Below are 18379 nucleotides of genomic sequence, written 5' to 3'. Positions count from 1 at the left end.
TTTGTCACACCCAGGAAATGTGCAGATATGCTCTGCTCTGATTTGACCTTATGCTTGGGATCAAAGTGTGGGCTCCACACCCAGATGCTCTAGGGCAGTTGGGGGTTTGTATCACCTACCACTCAGGCTGGACACCATGGTCCAGATCCTTGCCAGTGAGAACCCAATACCCTACAATGCATTCTACACCCCAGGTCCTTGTACTTGGCTCTTTGTCTGAAGCACACTTCTCTACATCTCTCATGTCTGGATCCTCCTCCTCTTCATCAGGATTCTGCTCAGCCTTTCCAGAGCCTTCCCTGATGTCCTTGGTTGAAACAGACCCTCCATCTCCTCCTTCTCCATCACTATCCACCTTGTTCCCCTGTTTTATGCTCTTCAGAGATCTTATCCCTGTTTGAGACTACGGGTTCATCATCTGTCTTCCACCCTAGAATCTGCCATCCTTGAGGCAAGCTACCGGCTATCTGGTAGCCATCCAAGCTACCAGATTCATGGAGGCCCTGGGGAATGCAAAGAGTTGACACACTCAGCCACTTACCAGAAGGTTGGAGATCCGTGTCTACCCAGAGAGGCCTTGGAGGAGGGCCCTGGCAGTCAGCTTCTGAAAACCAGCCACTGAAAACCCTGTGGAGCAGAGGTCCACTCCGACACACCTGGGGCCACCATGAGCCAGGGTTGACTCAACGGCATTGTACCGAGGTCATTTAGTTCTTGAAGGTTAGGGCTATGGAGGGTCCCCTTCAGCAGTGATCTGGATTTTGCTTTGTTGGGGAGTCACACTCATTGGGAAGGGATTCTGTGAAGGGGTGGCTTTCAGGAAAGATGGATGCTATCCTGCACTCCTTTCCCCTGGGTGTTCTTCCAGACCAGCCCAAGTCAGGTGGCTGCTGCGTGATCGCCACTCAACATCCTAGCAAGCTTTGTTCTCTGTTTAACCCACAGCACTCAGTTCACTGTGGGTTCTGCAGCCTCCTGATGCCAGTGGAGGTGGGATTTGAAAGGAGGGTCTCGAACCCTCCTCTGGTCAGCAGGCACCCATCCTGTGCAGTGATGTGTGTTTTTACTCACCAGAAATCAGGGACAAGGACATGAACATAGCCCAAAACTCTCACTGTCGTCGAGTCAATTTTGACTCATAGCAACCTCTCCTTGGGTTTCTGAGGTGGTATCTCTATGGAAGTAGATTGCCCAATCTTCCTTTCAATGGTTGGCAAAGTGCAGCTCCCTGGGCCAAATCCAGCATGCTGCCTATTTTGGTAAATAAATTTTTCTTGGGACACTGCCATGTCCATGGGTTATGAATTGTCTATGGCTGCTTGAATGCTTTGATGGCAAAGATGAGTGGTGGCAATACTCAGAGTGTATTCTTGGCCTGGACTTCAGTTTTAGCATCCTGTAATCTGCAAAGTCACTTATACTACATGTAAGCAAAATTTTGCTGAAGATACTTCAAAAATGGCTGAAGTTGTAAATTGACGGAACTGCTGAGCCAGATTCAGAAGAAGATGTGGACTGAGGGATAGCGTAGCTGACATCAAATGGCTCTTGGCTGAAAGCAGAGAATACCAGAAAGAGGTTGACCTGTGCTTTATTGAAGGAGTTCTGGTGGTGTAGTGCCTAAGGCATTTGACTGCTAACCAGAAGGTTGATGGTTCAAACTCACCAGCCACTCCATGGAAGGGAGACTGGGCAATCTGCTTCCATAAAAGTTTACCACCTTAGAAAACCAAGGGGGGTTGCTATGAGTTGGACTTGACTTGATGACAGTGAGTTTGGTTTTTTTTTTTTTTTTTTTTTTTTTTTGTGCTTTATTAACTATGCAAGAGCATTCAACTATGGAATCATAACAAATTATGGATAACATTCAGAAGAATGGGAATTCCAGAACACTTAAAACACTTAACTGTGTTCATGAGGAACCTGTACATAGACCAGGGAGTTGTTATTTGAACAGAATAAGAGGATACTGCAGGGTTTAAGATCATGAAAGGTGTGCATCAGGATTGTATCCTTCCACCATACTACTCAATCTGTATGCTGACCACATAATCCAAGAAGCTGGACTGTATGAAGAAGAGCATGGCATCAAGATTGGAAGAAGACTCATTAACAACCTGTGATATGCAGATGACGCAACCTTGCTTGGTAAACGTGAAGAGGACTTGAAGCACTTCCTGATGAAGATCAAAGACTACAGCCTTCAGTGTGGATTATACCTCAACATAAAGAAAACAAAAATCCTCACAACTGGACCAATAAGTGACATCATAATAAATATAGAAAATATTGAAATTGCCAAGGATTTCATTCTACTTGGATCCACAGTCAACAGTCGTGGACGCAATCATTAAGAAATTATCTATCTATCTATCTATCTATCTATAGATATAGATATGGATATAGATAGATATATAGATATACAGATAATGCACCGGCAAATCTGCTGCAGCAGATATATTTACAGTTTAAAAAAACTAAGATAACACTTTGAGGACTAAGGTGAACCTGACCCAAGCCATGATATTTTCAGTCACCTCATATGCATGCAAAAACCAGACAACAAAAATAGAAGCCTGAAGAAGAATGGATGCATTTGAATTACGGTGTTGGTGAAGAATATTGAATACACTGTGGACTGCCAGAAGAATGAACAGGTCTATGAGAAGTACAGCCAGAATGCTCCTTAGAAGCAAGGGTAGGGCGCCTTCATCTCACTTTGGGCATGTTATCCCTGGAGAAAGGCATCGTGCTTGGTAAAGTGGAGGGTCAGAGAGAAAGAGGGAGACCTTCAAGGAGATGGATTGACACAGTGGGTACAACAGGGAACCCAAACACACCTACTGTTGTGAGGATGCAAAGACCAAGGACCATTCTACTCTGTTGTAAGTGGAGTCGCTGAATTGGAATTGACCATGGTACCTGACAACAACAGTAAGTAAAGTGTATAAGGAGCAGGTGTGAGTGGGGGTTATTCCTTTGTGGTTACTGGGCTTTAGGGGTATTGTTCCTACCTCCGGGGATACACTTTTATTGACAAGACCTTTGCCACACACTGTGCCCTGGCTTCATCACTTTTTGGTGATTGGAAAGGGAGAATAGTGAACTGATGGGAATTTTGGCCTTGAACTCACCAGCCTTGGCAGCCATGTGGGTCTACTGTTTCCATTTCTAGGAGAGCAGCACGGCAGTTCAAAGCTTCTGAGATCCCACCTGAACAGGGCAGGCTCCAAAGAGGAGTGTGCCATGCAGGACAATAGTGTCTCACACCTCGTCTTCACGATCTCTCCCAGCCCGCTGCCTGCTCCTTGGTTGGGAAATGCCAACTAATGTGCCCATTTTTTTCTTTTCCTCTTTCTTTTCTTTTTTCCTGAGAGCATGAGTTCCCCTTTTTTCCTCTCCACAGTGCCTCTCTCTCCCTTTCACTTCTCTTCAGTTTTCTGTCCAATTACAGAGCTTTGTGTTCAGCGATTTCTTTCCGTGGGTGGCGTGGCATTTATGGCTGCAGCCCACCATTCAACTACAGTTCTTAAAACCAAAAAGCCCAGCTATGCACATGCAGATAAAAAACACATTATCTTTCAAAAAGGTTGGAATCACAAAACGAACACGCTCAGTGAGTTTCTAGGCAACTGGGACCACAGACCCAACGTAGGAGAAGAGAACGTTACAGTCTTCCTTCTGAGCCAATTTGACTGGAAACCTCAGGGTAAGACCCGGCACAAAGGCTTTTATTATTTCAAACAATGTTGGGGTGATAACTGCGGGCCGGGTGCCATTGTAGTCATTGGGACAACGGGGCACATAAGGCAGGCAGCGTCCCAGCCCCCATGGTGCTTACATTCGAGGGGAGGGTGCCCACAAACCCAATGACAAGTCCTACACTCCAGTCATTTCAGATGACAGTGGGCGCCGTAGAGAAACTCAGTCTGAGTGTTAGGAAAGGTGGTGGGCAGTGTCCTTGAGATCACGAAGGCCGTTTCTAACGAGCTGGCATTCTCTTTGTGGACTAAATGCGAAGAGAGTCATGCTGTAGAAAGGTGTGGCCGGAGAGCACTCCCCGCGCGGAGAGTGTGGTGTGTGTCTGAGCAGGAGGCGGCTTGGTGCGCTTGAGGGATGGAGAAGGCCAGGGTGGCTGGGAACGGAGGGAGGAAGGGGAGAGGGGTGACGGTGGGGGGGGGGCTTGGAGAGACAGGCAGGGGTGGGTGGGGCGACCTTGGTCAGAACAGAAACGTTTGCTGAGGTCCCAGGGCCCAGCCACCGTTCTCTGTGTCTGTGAGCGTCCCACGGCTGCTGTAACAAATTATAACCAACTTAGTGGTTTAAATCAACAGACTCAAATCTTACAGTTCTGGAGGGCGGAAGTGAAAAATGTGCCATAGGGCACTAAAAAGGAGCTCTGGTGGTGCAGTGGTTAAAGCTTTCAGCTGCTAACCAAAATGTCAGCGGTTCAAACCCACCAGCCACTCCTCGGAAGGAAGGTCGGGCAATCTACTTCCGTAGAGATACCGCCTTGGAAACCCAAGGAGGGGTTGCTGTGAGCTGGGTCCGACTCCATGGTAGTGTGTTTGGTTTGCTGTTTGTGTTTGGAAGCGCTGTGAGGCGGTTTGCCTACAGGGTGCTATGTGTTGAAATGGATTTGAGGGCAGTGGGTTTTTATGGCCATAAACTCCCGGTGTCTGCAGGGCTGGCTGCTTTGGGGGGCCCCAGGGCAGAATCTGGTCCTCGCCTTCTCCGGCTTGTGGAGGCCCCTGCACTTCTTGGTTGTGACCTCCTTCTGGCTGTCACACCACCGCTCCAGCCCCTGCTTCCATCATCACCTCTCCTTCTCTGGCTCAGACCCTCCTCTCTGCCCCTTACAAGGACCCTCGTGGTTACCTGGGCCCTCCTGCACAGTCCAGAGCCATGTCCCCAGCTCAGGCTCCCCTCTGCAAAGCCTCTGTGGGCGTGAAGGCAGCACGTTACAGTTTCCGGGGTTAGGACTCAGACGTGTCTGGGGGTGGGTGTTGCTCTAAGCACTCACAGTGACCTGGTGGGGTGAACCCATTATCACCACTTCGCGGACGAGGCAACAGGAACAGAGAACGAACAGCCCAGAGTTACTGCACACTCACTTCCACGGCAGTTTCCAGCCCAGGCCTCCTGGCACGGCTGTCCGTCGGCCCAAACAGTCCAGCAGGGCTCTTACCTCTTTGTGTCCCGGAGGCCTTTGTCAGTCTGGTGTTATGCAAATGCATGGCATTGAAAAGATTAAAATGAAAAGCAATTAAATTGATAGATAGCTATAAAAATATTGATAAAAGCAAATTCGTGATGGGGTAAGGCGTGCACCATTTATGACTGCTTTACGCAGGTCTGTGTCAGAGCTGGTATGGTGTCAAAGGGATGGTTGAGCATAAAGGCTGGGTTGCTCCATCTGCAGCAACTGCAACATGACACGAAAACATCGCCAGTTCCTTTTGGTGGCAAAAGGCTGGCACTGCTCGTACACGTCTGTGACGTTCTCTCTACACCAGCCACTGAAAGAAATGCTAGATTCATTTAGGGGTGAATGGAAACAAAGGGGTGTGTGTGTGAGTCTGTGTGTGTATGTGCCTATGTGTGTATACATGTATGTGTGTGTATGCTTCTATGTGTGTGCATATGTGGGCATGCGTGTGTGTGTGGGTATATGCATGTATGTGTGTGCCTGTGTATATATACATGTATGTGTGCATGTGCGTGTGTGTTTTGCATTTTTCCCATCCATGAGCTTTTGAATTCTGGTCACAGACACCTTCTGTGGCCCCTCCGTTAAGGCCCTGCTGAATTCTTGTGTGCAGTGGGAAACCACTGGGTGGTTTTAAACAGGGCGGGGGTGGAGATAGAGGAAGGAATGTGGAATGATTCATATTTTAAAAGCCCAGTGACTCATAGCCCTTTAAGCAGAACAGAGCTGCCCCACAGGGTTTCCAAGGCTGTCGACTTTACAGAAGCAGACTGCCTGCCCCATCTGGTGGGCTCAAACCACTGACCTTTTGGTTAGTAAAACTGCTTACCCACTGTCCGACCAGGGCGCCTTCAGACTAGAGTGTGTGCCTTTGAGCACCCGCTCCTGCCAGGCATTGGACAAGGGTGACAAAAGCCAGACTGCGTCTGTGGGAGGTGGAGAGAGGAACGGACATTTCGGTAGCTCGTGGTGAGTGTAGAGATGGGGCTGGGCCTAGGAAGTGGGACTGCCTGGCGCCCCTCTTCTCTCTCTGCCTCCCAGCTCCTACTCCAGGCTCCGCCGTGTCTTTCTTGGTCTCTGCTTCCATGGAGACCCTGCCACCTGCTGTCCGTGTGCTGTGGACCGTGCTGTGTGAGCACAGAGGGGCTCACGCACACGCCCTCTGGCGCTGTTCAGTCCTGTAGGCGCGCCGCTCCCTGGTGTGCTGGGGGCTGCGGGGCCCTCAGGGGCCACCTCCTGCCACCTCCTTGCTTTCTGCTTGCCCTTGGAACCGTCAGCCGGGCTCCCCTACCTGCAATTCTGTCTCCAGCCCTCATGTGCTGTCTGTCTCCTATCATCTCATTATTCACTCCTCAGCTTAGATCTTGGGAAGTCCTCTGAGGAGACGTTTTTTTTTTTTTCTTTTTTCTTTTGTAGGTAAGCCACCCTGCCTCGGTCATTCTGCGCACTGGGGAGTGGAGGGGCAGGCGGCTGTGCAGAGAGGGTCCTCCCCGGCCTGGAGGAGGCTGTGTTGTCTGCAGTAGAGAAGACCCAGGCTCTGTGCCGGCCGAGCCTCTGGGGCATGGGAGACTTCTTAGGGAAATGGCTGCTTAGGGCTCCTGGAGAGGTTGGACCCTGAGCCTGGCCTTCCCAGCCTCTCAAGGCTCCCCAGGCTGCATGGCCATGGTGGTCTTGGGCCAGGAGGATGTCAGTGGCAGTCATGGGGGGCAGGGAATTTGGGGCTCTCTTCTTCCGAGTAGCTCACCCTCCCACTTCCTGTTTGACCAGCAGCAGGGGGTCCCCTTGGGTGACTGTAGACTAAGCATGTGCCAGCCACTCGGTGCAAGACAGGCAGAGGTGAAAACTCAGTGTCTGGACCTCAGACCTCATGGCCATATGACCTTGGGTAAGTCATTTAACCCTTCTGTGCCTCGGTCTCCTCATTTGTGACCTTCGTCCAGTAATCCCAGCCCCACAGGCCTGTGGTGATTAGAGGCCACTGTGTGAATTGGCAAGAATTAATTTGGCTTCAAAAATCTTAGCAGCCACCACTAGTTGAAAATAGTAGGAAGCCCAGGAGAGAAGAGGTAGCCTTTCTGGTTCATGGGATGGACAGCACAGTGGTGATGTGCAGAGAGAGGTGGTCAGAGTAGGTGTCTGCAGAAGGCAGGGGTTGTGAAGGGAGGAGCTTGGGTTGCTGTACATTCAGACCCCAGCTCGGGGCTGGGCGTGGTCCCTGGCTGTGCAAACGGTTAACGGGCTCGATTACTAATCAAAAGGTCGGAGTTTAAGTGCACCAGCCGCACCTGGGAAGGAAGGCTTGGCGGTCTTCTGAAGACTCAGCCCGTGGAAGCCCTCCGGCGTGCAGCTGGACTCTGACATGCACGCGTGCAACTGGTTTGCAAGGCGCTCGGCAAAAGCCCTTATCTCAGTTACACACACGCCTTCGCTGGGCTGATGACCACTCACAGCTGGAAAGGCCAGTTTTAAAATGGTCAAGGAGAATGTGTGTCCAGTGGGTGCACTTTACAAGTGACCAGAAATAACCATCTTTACTGGATGACATGCACCCACTGCCATGCAGTCAGTTCTGACTCAGTGACCCCCCACTGGGTTGCCCAGGCTATTGCCCAGGCTTCCTTCTGAGGAGTGGCTGGTGGGTTTGAACCGGCAGCCTTTGGATAGCAGTCCAATCCTTAGGCACTGCGCCACCAGGGAGGGCTCCTAAGGGATGGGGTGAGAGCGTGCCATTCGTTAGGCGTGCTTTTCCGCCGGTGTCTGCCCTGCTAATGCGCCGCATCTGATGCCCACAGCTGAGCGCCCAGGGCGTGGGTGACCTGCGAGCGCCTTCCGTAAACTGTTACAATTGTCATGTCTCTGCATGGGTGTGTTACCCCGTCTCTGAATGTGCATTCAGCAGTGTGATGAAAGGACGGTGGTGGAGGGCGGACTGAGTCAGCTAATGGAAGAGAACCAAGAGGGCCCATGAGGACGCTGGGCTCAGGTGACTGCGTCTGCGTGGGAGAACCGTTGCTGCTGTGTCATTCCTGACGGTGGAAGGGGAAACCGGGCCCCGCTGCACGAGTTCAGGACAGAAGCTGGTGGTTGCCAGGCGGAGGAAGAAAGCGTTAGAGTTCCGGGGGCTTCCGTGGCAGGAACGTGACGTGAGGGCTTTTTAAAGGCTCTGTCGATGCCATGAATATTTATGGCATCCCACAGAAATGACCGTCGTGTGGTCCACCCACCACAGCCTTCCTCACTGGGGTCCCTCTGCCCTGTTGGGTGATGAGCCCTGAGGATCAAAACCAAGAGCCATCGGGCAAGGGTTTTATGCTCCTGTTTCACCCGCTTTCAAACCCGACCTAACCCACAGCCCCCAAGTTGACTCTGACTCAGTGACCCCAGTTTTTAGGGCAGAGCACAACTGCCTCACAGGGTTTCCAAGGCTGTAAATCTTCGTGGAAACAGACCACCTCATTTCTCTCCCGAGGAGTGCTTTGAACTGCCTACTTTTTGGTTCACATCTGAATGCTTTAACCACTGTGCTACCAGGGTGACAATTAACCTTCACCCCCTTGAAGTGGTAAGACCATGAGGATGCTATATTCCAAGAGAGTAATCTTCTTTTTTAAAAAATACGTGGTCCTTTAGTGTTGACAGAGGGACAAGATTGTTCATCACAACCTGGAGTTGAGAACAGGCAAGCTGTCTGTGAGCACTGGGACTCGGTGCTGCCGCCTCCGGCCTGAGAACCCGTTGGGACCGTTGGGAAGTGCCAGCCGGGTAGGTGCCTGTCATGGCTGCTGCAGAATGTGGGGATGTGCTGGCTGAGAAAGGTCAAGCTCTCACCATTCACGTTCTGGGTTACCATTTATTTAGGCTGTGTGACCTTTCTCATATAGCCGTGGTGGCACGGTGGTTAAAGCACCTAGCTGCAAACCGAAGGTCGATGGTTCAAGCCCACCAGCTGCTGTGCTTCACGGGGGCAAGGTGTGACAGTCGGCTGCTGTAAAGATTACAGTCTTGGAAGCCCTCTGGGGCAGCTGTACTCTGTCCTGGAGGGTCACCGGGAGTCAGCACCGACTCAGCGGCCGTGGGTTTGATGACCTTCCTCCAGGCCATGCTTTCAGCGTCCTGGTTCTCTTATAGGAACAGGATACGACAGCTCCTACTAAAACAACCTTCCTGAGTCACTGGGAGATTCAATGAGGCCACATATGCAGTGTTTGGCACATGATACATACACGACAAACGTCATGATCTTTTAAAAGCTGGTGTCAGTGTGCTTAAAAAGGAGATGCTCACTGTAACAGTGATGCGCAGAATATCGAAGAGCAGGGTGACGTGGGCATTGGCCAATGGGAACAGATGCAGCTTGAGAACAAGGATGACAGCTCTTGTCCCCTCCCCCTCTCCTCCTAGTGTGCACCAGCTGTGCCTCAGAGCTGCCTGAGAAAAATGGCAGAAACAATTCCATACCATCTTCCCTGGCACAGCTGATTCCAGAGTTCACCAAACCTTTTTTTTTTTTTTTTCCCTAAATGGTTTTAATTTTACCAGCTGTCGAGATTGGTAAATCAAATCAAGATTTGACTGTAATGCCCTTTTCCCAGGGGAGGTAATCATGGGTGAGTGTTCCCAGGGCTCCCACTAGATGGCGCTGACAGACCAGGTTGGACAAATTGCCCCTGTCTTCCCAGTCTCCCCTCCCCCCAGGGTGATGCTCCCTGAATACCTGTCCCTGGACCATTCTTCTCTCCAATTAACCAACCGATTAGCCAAGCTCATTGCTTCCCTAAGAGTCCCCATTCCCCTTGAGTGAAAAGGCAGGCTGTCTCCTGTGGCCCCCACTCAGCTCTTAGCACACACACACACACACACACACACACACACACACAAACCAAACCATACTAACTGCCATCAAGTCAGTTCTGACTCATAGTGACCCCCTTTGGATTTTCAAGGCAGTAAACCTTTATGGAAGTAGATTGTCCAGTAGTCCTTCTGTGGAGTGGCTGGTGGGTTTGAACTGGCAACCTTCTGGTTAGCAGTCAGATGGGTTAGGCACTATGCCACCAGAGCTCCTTGGCTCTTAGCCTAGTACTGGACAAGGGGCAGGTTAGAGAGGTGTTGCTGCCATTAGGTAACAACAGTGCAACCTGGATGGTCGCTCGTGTGTGTCTGTGGTTCTATCTTGACTTGTTTAATTGTTTCCATTTAAAATGATTCATGCTCATGATAAAAATTCAAACAACATAGGAAAAAATCATCCCCTAATGTAGCACTTTAAAATGACCACCAGTTCCTATTAGAGGCCCATCTCTGCAGACATCTTATCACCGCGGTGGACTGACACAGCAGCTGCAAAGACAGTCTCAAGCAAAGCAGCAATTGGGAGGATGGTGCAGGCCGGGCAGCGGGGTGACCATGAGTCAGAACTGACTCCACGGGTCCTAGTAGCCACATCTGTGTCCTCGTGTACACTGAGGGTGGACTGGATGGCCGGATGGCTGGATGCATACGGAGCTGATGGATATTGTACTTTGTAAAAGTGAAATCTTACTCTGCAGGCCAGTTTTAAATGCTGAGTCCTTCTTTTTACTTTAAATCAAGAGATGACAAATAATCCAGCGTGAAATGTCTGAGCTTCAGAAAACATCAGTTTTCTCTTTCTCCCTCTGCCTCCAAATCTTTTTCTCTCTTTCTCACATACACACAATTTTAGGAAACAAGAAAGAGGCAGGTTCAATTTTTTTAAAGGTTGAGCACAAGAGAGAATGGTTTTTAAAAGACCCTACTACAGTTAAGGGGATAAAAAAGCTTACAGTTAAAACAAGTCAGTAGTGGAGACGTTGTTTGATCATTGTTAGTGTTTTTGTTATGACTCTTTGATACCACAATTTTAATGTGGAATCTATACTGTCCAATATGGCAGCTGCCACCACATGAGGCTTTTTAAATTGAGATTAATTGATGTTTAGTCTATGAGTTCCTCAGTTGCACTGGCCACGCTTCACGTCCTCAGTAGGCAGCCGCACGGCTGCCATGTGGAAAGCACAGACCTGGAACGTCCATTGGAGAGGAAAGGTCCGTTGAGGAGGGCTGGTGTCAGCTGACGGCTAGACTTCTCCCTGTTCCCCCAATACTCCAGATATTTGTTAGTGTCTTTTCCACTGTCAATACTTGGTACATTTCTGTCTGGCTGTAGAATGTAATCCCTCCACTTGTTTAATATGAATTCTTTACTCAAGTTCTCTGTTAGGAAGCCTTGGTGGTGAAGCGGTTAAGTGCTCAGCTGCTGATGGGGAGGTCGGCAGTTCGAACGCACTCAGTGGCTCTGCTGGACAAAGCCTCGGTGATCTGCTCCCATGAAGATCGCAGCCAGTGGTGCGTTTCTCAATAAGCAAGTTGAGCAGGGCTTACTTGTGCTTACTGAGTAAGCCACAAAACGTGAAATTGTTCGCTACGGATTAGTCAGTAAGCACCAGTCGGTTTGTGCTTACTGTGCTCACTAGGAACACTGCCCCTGTCAGGGATTGCAACTGCCAAGAGCTGTTTTGATTCTGTAGGAAGGGGCTGTGGGGTTGGGAGAGAGGCAGACGCCAGCCATTCCTAGAAGCAGAGTCTCTGATATGGAGACAGCTTGTGACATTGTTCACTACAGATCAGTGAGAAAGCACAAGTAAGCCCGTATGTAGCTTGCTTAGTGGGCAGTCTGACCCTGTTTACAGCCCAGGAAGCCCCGGGGAGCAGGTGGCACTTACCGGCCACCAGCACACTGCCGTCCCAGCATTGTGGTTAACTGTGAAATCTGTCCGGTGTCAGGGACTCTGTCTGTCATCACTTCCACGGACCCTGCTGGGACTGGGGCTGGCTGAGGAAACCCGGCTCTTGCTGCCTGTGAGGAAATAAGGGGCCCATGGGAATGTTTTCTGCCCAGGAGTCGAACTCTCCTACCTCTGTGTGAAATTTCCTTATGAGGGAGGGAAGAGTCCATCCCCCAAAGAAAGACCGAGCTGAAGCACTGGCGCCCTTGGGGAAGGATTTAAAGTCAGCTGGAGATGATGCCAGCTTCTGGCCTGGTGGCATAGTCCCTAAGGCATCTGACTGCTGACCAGAAGGCTGGCAGTTCAAACCCACCAGCCACTCCTCAGAAGGAACGTTGGGCAATCTATTTCTGTAGTGATACCGCCTCGGAAACCCAAGGAGGGGTCGCTAGGAGTCGGATCCGACTTGGCAGTGAGTTTTGAGTTGAGGTCTGAGAGAAAAGAAGCAGGAAGTACCGGGGAGGGTGGCTTCAGCTCTCAGGCGGGCTCGGCCACCCTCCCCAGAGCCCCTCTGCCCTGGACAGTGTCCCCCTGAGCTGGCAATGGCGCCGAAGCCAGCACCCTCCATGGATAGCACAAGGAGCTGTCCAGGCAGCAGGAAATGGATTGGGGTGGAGCATGGTCTGTTCCCGGGGTGACCATGCACGCACCTCCCCACCCGTTACAACCACATCATCTTCCTGAGGGGCCCTCTTGTGGCTGCGTCAACACTGCCCACAGAAGAGTCAGCTGAGAGGCAGAAGGACCCCAACACAATTCAGCAGTGTGGCAGGATTTGTCAGCTTCTTAAGGTGCATGCTCTTCAACCCAGCATTTCTTCTAGAAATTTCTTCTCCCAGATGCACTAGCAAATGTGCATAGACACATGTGTACAAGCATAGTCACTTCAGTATTGTTTGCAGCAGCAAAAACCTGGAAGCCACCTACCTGTACATCAGTAGGAACTTTTTTAGGTGGCGCGGAGCAGCCATCCGCGAGACAAAGTGGACACTTGTCATTCAACATGAATGTGACAGGCTGTCTTAGGCTTTTGTCTGGATGTGGAACATTTGCAAAGGTGAATTAAAGAGCAGGGTGCAGGCCACTGTGTGAATTTGACGCTATTTATATAAGAAAGAGCTCTCTGTGTGTGTGAGTGTGTGTGTGTGTGTGTGTGGACTGCCAGTTGTGGAGAGAAGCTAGAAAATTGGATTCATGAGTGACAGAGAGACTTAAAAATGGACAACATTTCATGCAGACATCAAAAAAAAAAAAAAAAAAAAAAACTGCTGGATGACAAAGTGGCCGTGCCATCATGTGCACGTCCTGCTGCCCAGCTGAGGAGATGGGCATTGCCAGGCCGAGGCTTCTTCTCCAGGTTCTGGGTTTTTGAGCAGGTGTGTGGATTACCTTTCAAAAAATGTTTAAAATTTTTGAGATTCACCAGAGAGATGCTATAATAGAATACATTTCTAAAAGCAGAACACATCACACACCAAACACAAATGCCTCCTAAGGCTCCACGTGGCTTCCCCGGTCCCTCCTCTCTCTCGACCGCCCTGGCTGCCTTCTGGAGGTCCCTCCCAAGCCAGATGGGGTGAATGAACGTCTTTTTCCTGAGATTGGCCTCTGGGATGGATATCATCGCTTGGAGAAGAAAGGGGAACGGGAGGAATGCGAGGAGGGAGGAGAGAGAGACAGAGAGAGATGTGGAGAGACAGAGACATGAAGAGAGATAAAGACAGAGAAAGAGAGACAGAGTGAGAGACTGAGATAAATATAGAGAGACAGTGATAAGAGACACAGAGAGAGAGACAGTTATGGAGAGACAGAGTGGGATACAGAGAGATGGAGACAGATATACAAAGATAGAGACAGAGAGATTGAGAGAGACAGACAGAAACACGTGCAGAGAGGGACAGACAGACAGACAGCGGCAGAGAGTGAGATTGAATTGAGAGAGGGAGAAAGATCTCACCGTGGCTGTTGTCCTGTGACACAGGCAGAGGAGGGAGAATGAGTCAGCTTCTCCCTTATGGAGACATCTTACTGTCTTGGCCACTTTGAGCAGAGGTTGGAGAGGTGGGGATGGACGAGGGCAGCAGGCGACACAGTGCTCAAGCACAGTGGTTAGTGGCATGTGGGGCTGGAGTCAGGCAAACCCGGCTTCAAAGCCCTGCTTTACCTCCTCCGAGTGTGACCTGGACCAAGTCCCTTAGCAGCCCTGAGATGCAGGGTCCCCATCCGCCAGGCTGCTGGGAGGCCACAGGCTGGCTGTCTGGAGTCCTCATTCTCAACCACAACCCCATTCTCTGGTTTCCACACTGCTGCCACCCCCAAGCAGGCCTGCTTCTGCGTGTGTGGCTTTTGGTGACATTAGGACTTTTATACCTGCCTCAACCTGTTTTATTGCAACGGCTGACACTTCACAGATTGTATTTGGTTTGGATGGCATTGTTGGAGATCATCTGATCAAGTTCAACCTCCAGGGAAACAGAGGCAGGAGGGTGGCTTTTTCTAGGTCAGTTATCTTGCCCGTCCCCTGGTTTAGAGGCAGTTAGCTCATGATATTCAGCCAGGCGGGGGTTGGAGTGACCTAAAAGCCTGGATCCCAGCCCTTGTGAAGTATTTGTCCCTCCATGGTGAGGGGCATGACCTCTGTAGAGCAGTCCTCCCTGGTGTTGGTGACAAAGACGTTGGATGTCCCATCTCGTGCAGGACACATAGCCTTTCACTAGCAGCAGACCAGCAAGAACATCTCAAGTGATGGGCTCTTAGTGAGGGTCATTGGGTCAGAGGCCTTTTGTGTTTGTACCACAAGCCCATTTTCCTTCCATTGCCAACTGATGAATTGTCCACAAGCTGATGACTCAGTGATTCTGATGTGAATCCAGTTCAAAGGACATCATTGGTGACTCTCAGAACAAGCTGCTTGTAGAGTGAAGTTCCAGTTAATGAGCTCTCCTAATGGCATTTGTTTTTGGAAACAGTTTGCTAAGCTTTTGGCAATCCCAGGGTTCAGGAGGTTCCTCAAGGCCCCATTCTTCGTGTTGGCAGATGGAATTTCCCCACCAGCCTTCCCTCTCTCAGCAAATGACACTGCCAACCACCCAACTGCCAGGAGGCTTCCTTGATGCTTCTCTGTTTTTAACCATCATATACACTCTTATCAGCAAGTCCAAGTGGCTCCAACCTCCAAAATACATCAGAACCCAATCCCTGGCCTGCCCCACTGCTCGCATCTTGCTCTGGGCCGGCAGCCATCTTCTTTTGCCAGAATGCCTGTAAAGGCCGCCTGCCCGCTCTCCCTGTTCCTCCTGCCTCATTCTGGTCCATTCTCCACACTGCAGCCGGAGTCTCTTTCTAATTCATTAAACACATTGTGTGAGTCCTCTGGTTTAAATTCTCCATTGCTTTCCCATTGTGCTTGGGATTAACCCGATGTTTCTCGCGTCACCTGGACGCTGTGTGCTTTTTCTCCTGTCCACCTTCTTGCCTTGCTTCTTGACTGTCTCTCCCTCCACTGGCCTCTTTTCTTTCCTGGATGGGCCAGGCTTGCTCCCAGCTCAGGGTCTTGGCACTTGCTGTGTTCTCTGCTAGGCGCACTGACCTTGATCTCCTCATCCATATCTTAGGTCAAACCACTTTCCTTCATCTTAAGTAGCCCCTCTGTCCCTCAGTCACCCATCTGTTGTCTTTCCTCAGTAGCACACGCAAAAACCACAAACCAGTCATCCTGGTGTTGATTCCAACTCATGGTGACCCCATGTGTGTCAGAGTGGACATGATTCCAACTCATGGTGACCCCATGTGTGTCAGAGTGGACATGATTCCAACTCATGGTGACCCCATGTGTGTCAGAGTGGACCTGATTCCAACTCATGGTGACCCCACGTGTGTCAGAGTGGGCCTGTACTCCATAGGCTTTCAAGGACTGAGTTTTCAGAAGTCAATTGCCAGTCTGCTCTTCTGAGGTGCCTCTGGATGGTGGATTCAAACCTCTGACTGTAGGTCAGCAGCCAAGTGCTTAACCTTTGACACCACGTAGGGACTCGTCACAGCGCTTAGCCCTCCAAAATCATTTTGTTACATGTTTACGAAGTTGTATTTTTCTCTTCATGGGAATGTAAGCTCTAGAGGACAGGGACTTCCTCTGTCTTTATACTTCTTTGGTAAATATTTGACTATTCACGTTCTCTATTTTTTCTTGAGTAAATGTTGACAATTTGGGTCTTTCAAGGAATCAGTCCATATCAGCTAAGCTGCTAAATTTCCTGGAATGGGCTGTGCTTGAATTTGTTACCATAATGTTCTGTTATGCTTTTGACATCTGTAGGATCTGTAGTGATGTCACCGCTCCTGCTGGTGGTGTTTGCATCTTCTGTCCTTTGTTCCTGATCAGTCTGGCTACAAGTTTACCACTTTTATCCATCATCTCTGAGAATCAGCTTTTGGTTTCAAAGGTTTGTCATTTTTGTTGTTGTTGTAGTTTTTTTTTTTTTTCTTTTTCATTGACTTCTGCTGTGATACATATTATTTCTCTTCTAATTATTTTGGATTCAATTTCCTCCTCTTTCTCTAGTCTCTTAAGGCGAAAGTTGAGGTTGTTGCTTTAGATCTTTCTTCTCTTTATGATAGAGATGTAGTGCAATAAATCTCTCCCTAAATTCTGATAGGATATACTTTCATTTTCATTCAGTTCACAAGACTTTCTAACTTTACTTTTTATTTTATCCATAGATTATTTAGAAGTATATTATATATTTTTCAATATTTGGGGAATTTTTCACATATCTTTCTGTTACTGATTTCTATTTTTAATTCCATTGTGGTCAGGGAACATACATGCATTTTTTTCAAAATCCAGCCTAACACTCTTAAATGGAGTGTTTAGACCGTTTACATTTAATAGGGTTATCAGTATGATTAGGTTTGAGTTCACTATTTTTCATTTGCTGTGTATTTCTCTCATCTGTTCTTTGTTCTCATTTTCCTTTTTCTGACTTCTTTTGAATTACCCAAGTTGGTATGGGTATGGGTGTGAGTCTACTTAATGTCCTTTATTAGCTTTTGGCTAGAACTTTTCTTATTTATTTATTTATTTGGTGGTTGTTTTAGGATTTATAGTAAATACCTTTAACTTACTACAGCCTACCTTCAAGTATATGCTTATCAGTTTCGGGGACACTCCAGGTCTTTGATATCTCTAGGCTGCCATGCATGCTTTTCTTCAAGTATATGCCTCATGTATAAGAACCTTATAGTAGTAAACCTCCATGTCTATCTTCTGGCTCTTTGTGTTCAAGGAGCTCTGGTGACATACTGGGTAAGGCATTTGGCTGCTAACCAGAAGGTAGGTACTCTAAACCCACCAGCTTGCTCCCAGGAAGAAAATGAGGCAATCTATTTCCTTAAAGATTTACAGCCTTGAAAACCCAGTGAGGGTCCCTCTGAATTGGAATAGACTCTGGCAGTGGGTTTGGTTTGTGCTCAGGAGCTCTGGTGGCACAGTGGTTAAAATATTGCACCGTTGCTCCGTGGGAGAAAGATGAGGCAATCTGCTTCTGTAAAGATTGACAGCTTTGGGAATCCTAGGGTGCAGTTCTACTCTGTCCTGTAGGGTTGTTATGAGTCAGAATGCACTCAATGGCAGTGGGTTTGGTCTTTTTGCTAATGTTTTATGTCTTTTACATATGTTATAAACACACTACATTTTTATTAATTTTGTTTATACGGTGAATGATAATTTAAAATATGTAAATCGTGAGAAAAAGCCTCTTACCTGTTTACCCATGCGGTTACATTTCCTTTGGTCATCATTCCTTTGTGTAAATCCACTTTTCCAACTGATACTGTTTTTAATTTTGTTTTTCTTTTTCCAACTTCCTTTAACTAGTATTGTGAGTCTGCTGGTTATGGACTCTTTCATCTTTCATATGTTTTTAAAAGTCTTCATTTTTGCCTTTTTTGTTGGAAGATGCTTTCACTGGTGCAGAATTCTATTTTGGTGTATTTTAATTTTCATAACTTTAAAGTTGTTGATCCGCTGTCTTCTCACTTGCATTGCTTCTGACAAGAAGCCCATCATCCTTGTCTTGGTTTCTCTGGATCTCTCTTGAGCAATTTGTTTGTGATGCTTCTTAGTGTTGTTTTCTTCATTATTTTTCTCCTTGGGATTTGTCAAGCTTATTGGATTTGGGTTTTACAGTTTTCATCCAATTTGGAAAAACTCAGCCCTTATTTCTTTGAATGTTTTTGGTCTATACTCAGCTCTTCTTTGGAGACTCCAATTGCACATATTTTAGGCTACTCGAAGTTATTCCACAGCTCACTGATGTTCTGCTCATTTAAAAACAAAGCCTTTTTTTCTCTGTATGTTTGATAT

At 48.5% G+C, this 18379-nt stretch overlaps 1 protein-coding gene across 1 annotated transcript in view; it reads left to right on the top strand.

Annotated features, from left to right (window-relative positions):
- The window catches only part of TMEM132B (transmembrane protein 132B), a 192053-nt gene that overhangs the window by 105123 nt on the left and 68551 nt on the right, over positions 1-18379 (top strand). The gene's annotated exons all lie outside the window — the stretch shown is intronic.

The sequence above is a fragment of the Orycteropus afer genome, unplaced genomic scaffold (assembly GCF_000298275.1).
Source record: "Orycteropus afer afer isolate SDZICR_OR568_19922 unplaced genomic scaffold, OryAfe1.0 scaffold00048, whole genome shotgun sequence".
Taxonomy (NCBI): Eukaryota; Metazoa; Chordata; class Mammalia; order Tubulidentata; family Orycteropodidae; genus Orycteropus; species Orycteropus afer.
This window is presented reverse-complemented; position numbering and strand designations above follow the sequence as displayed.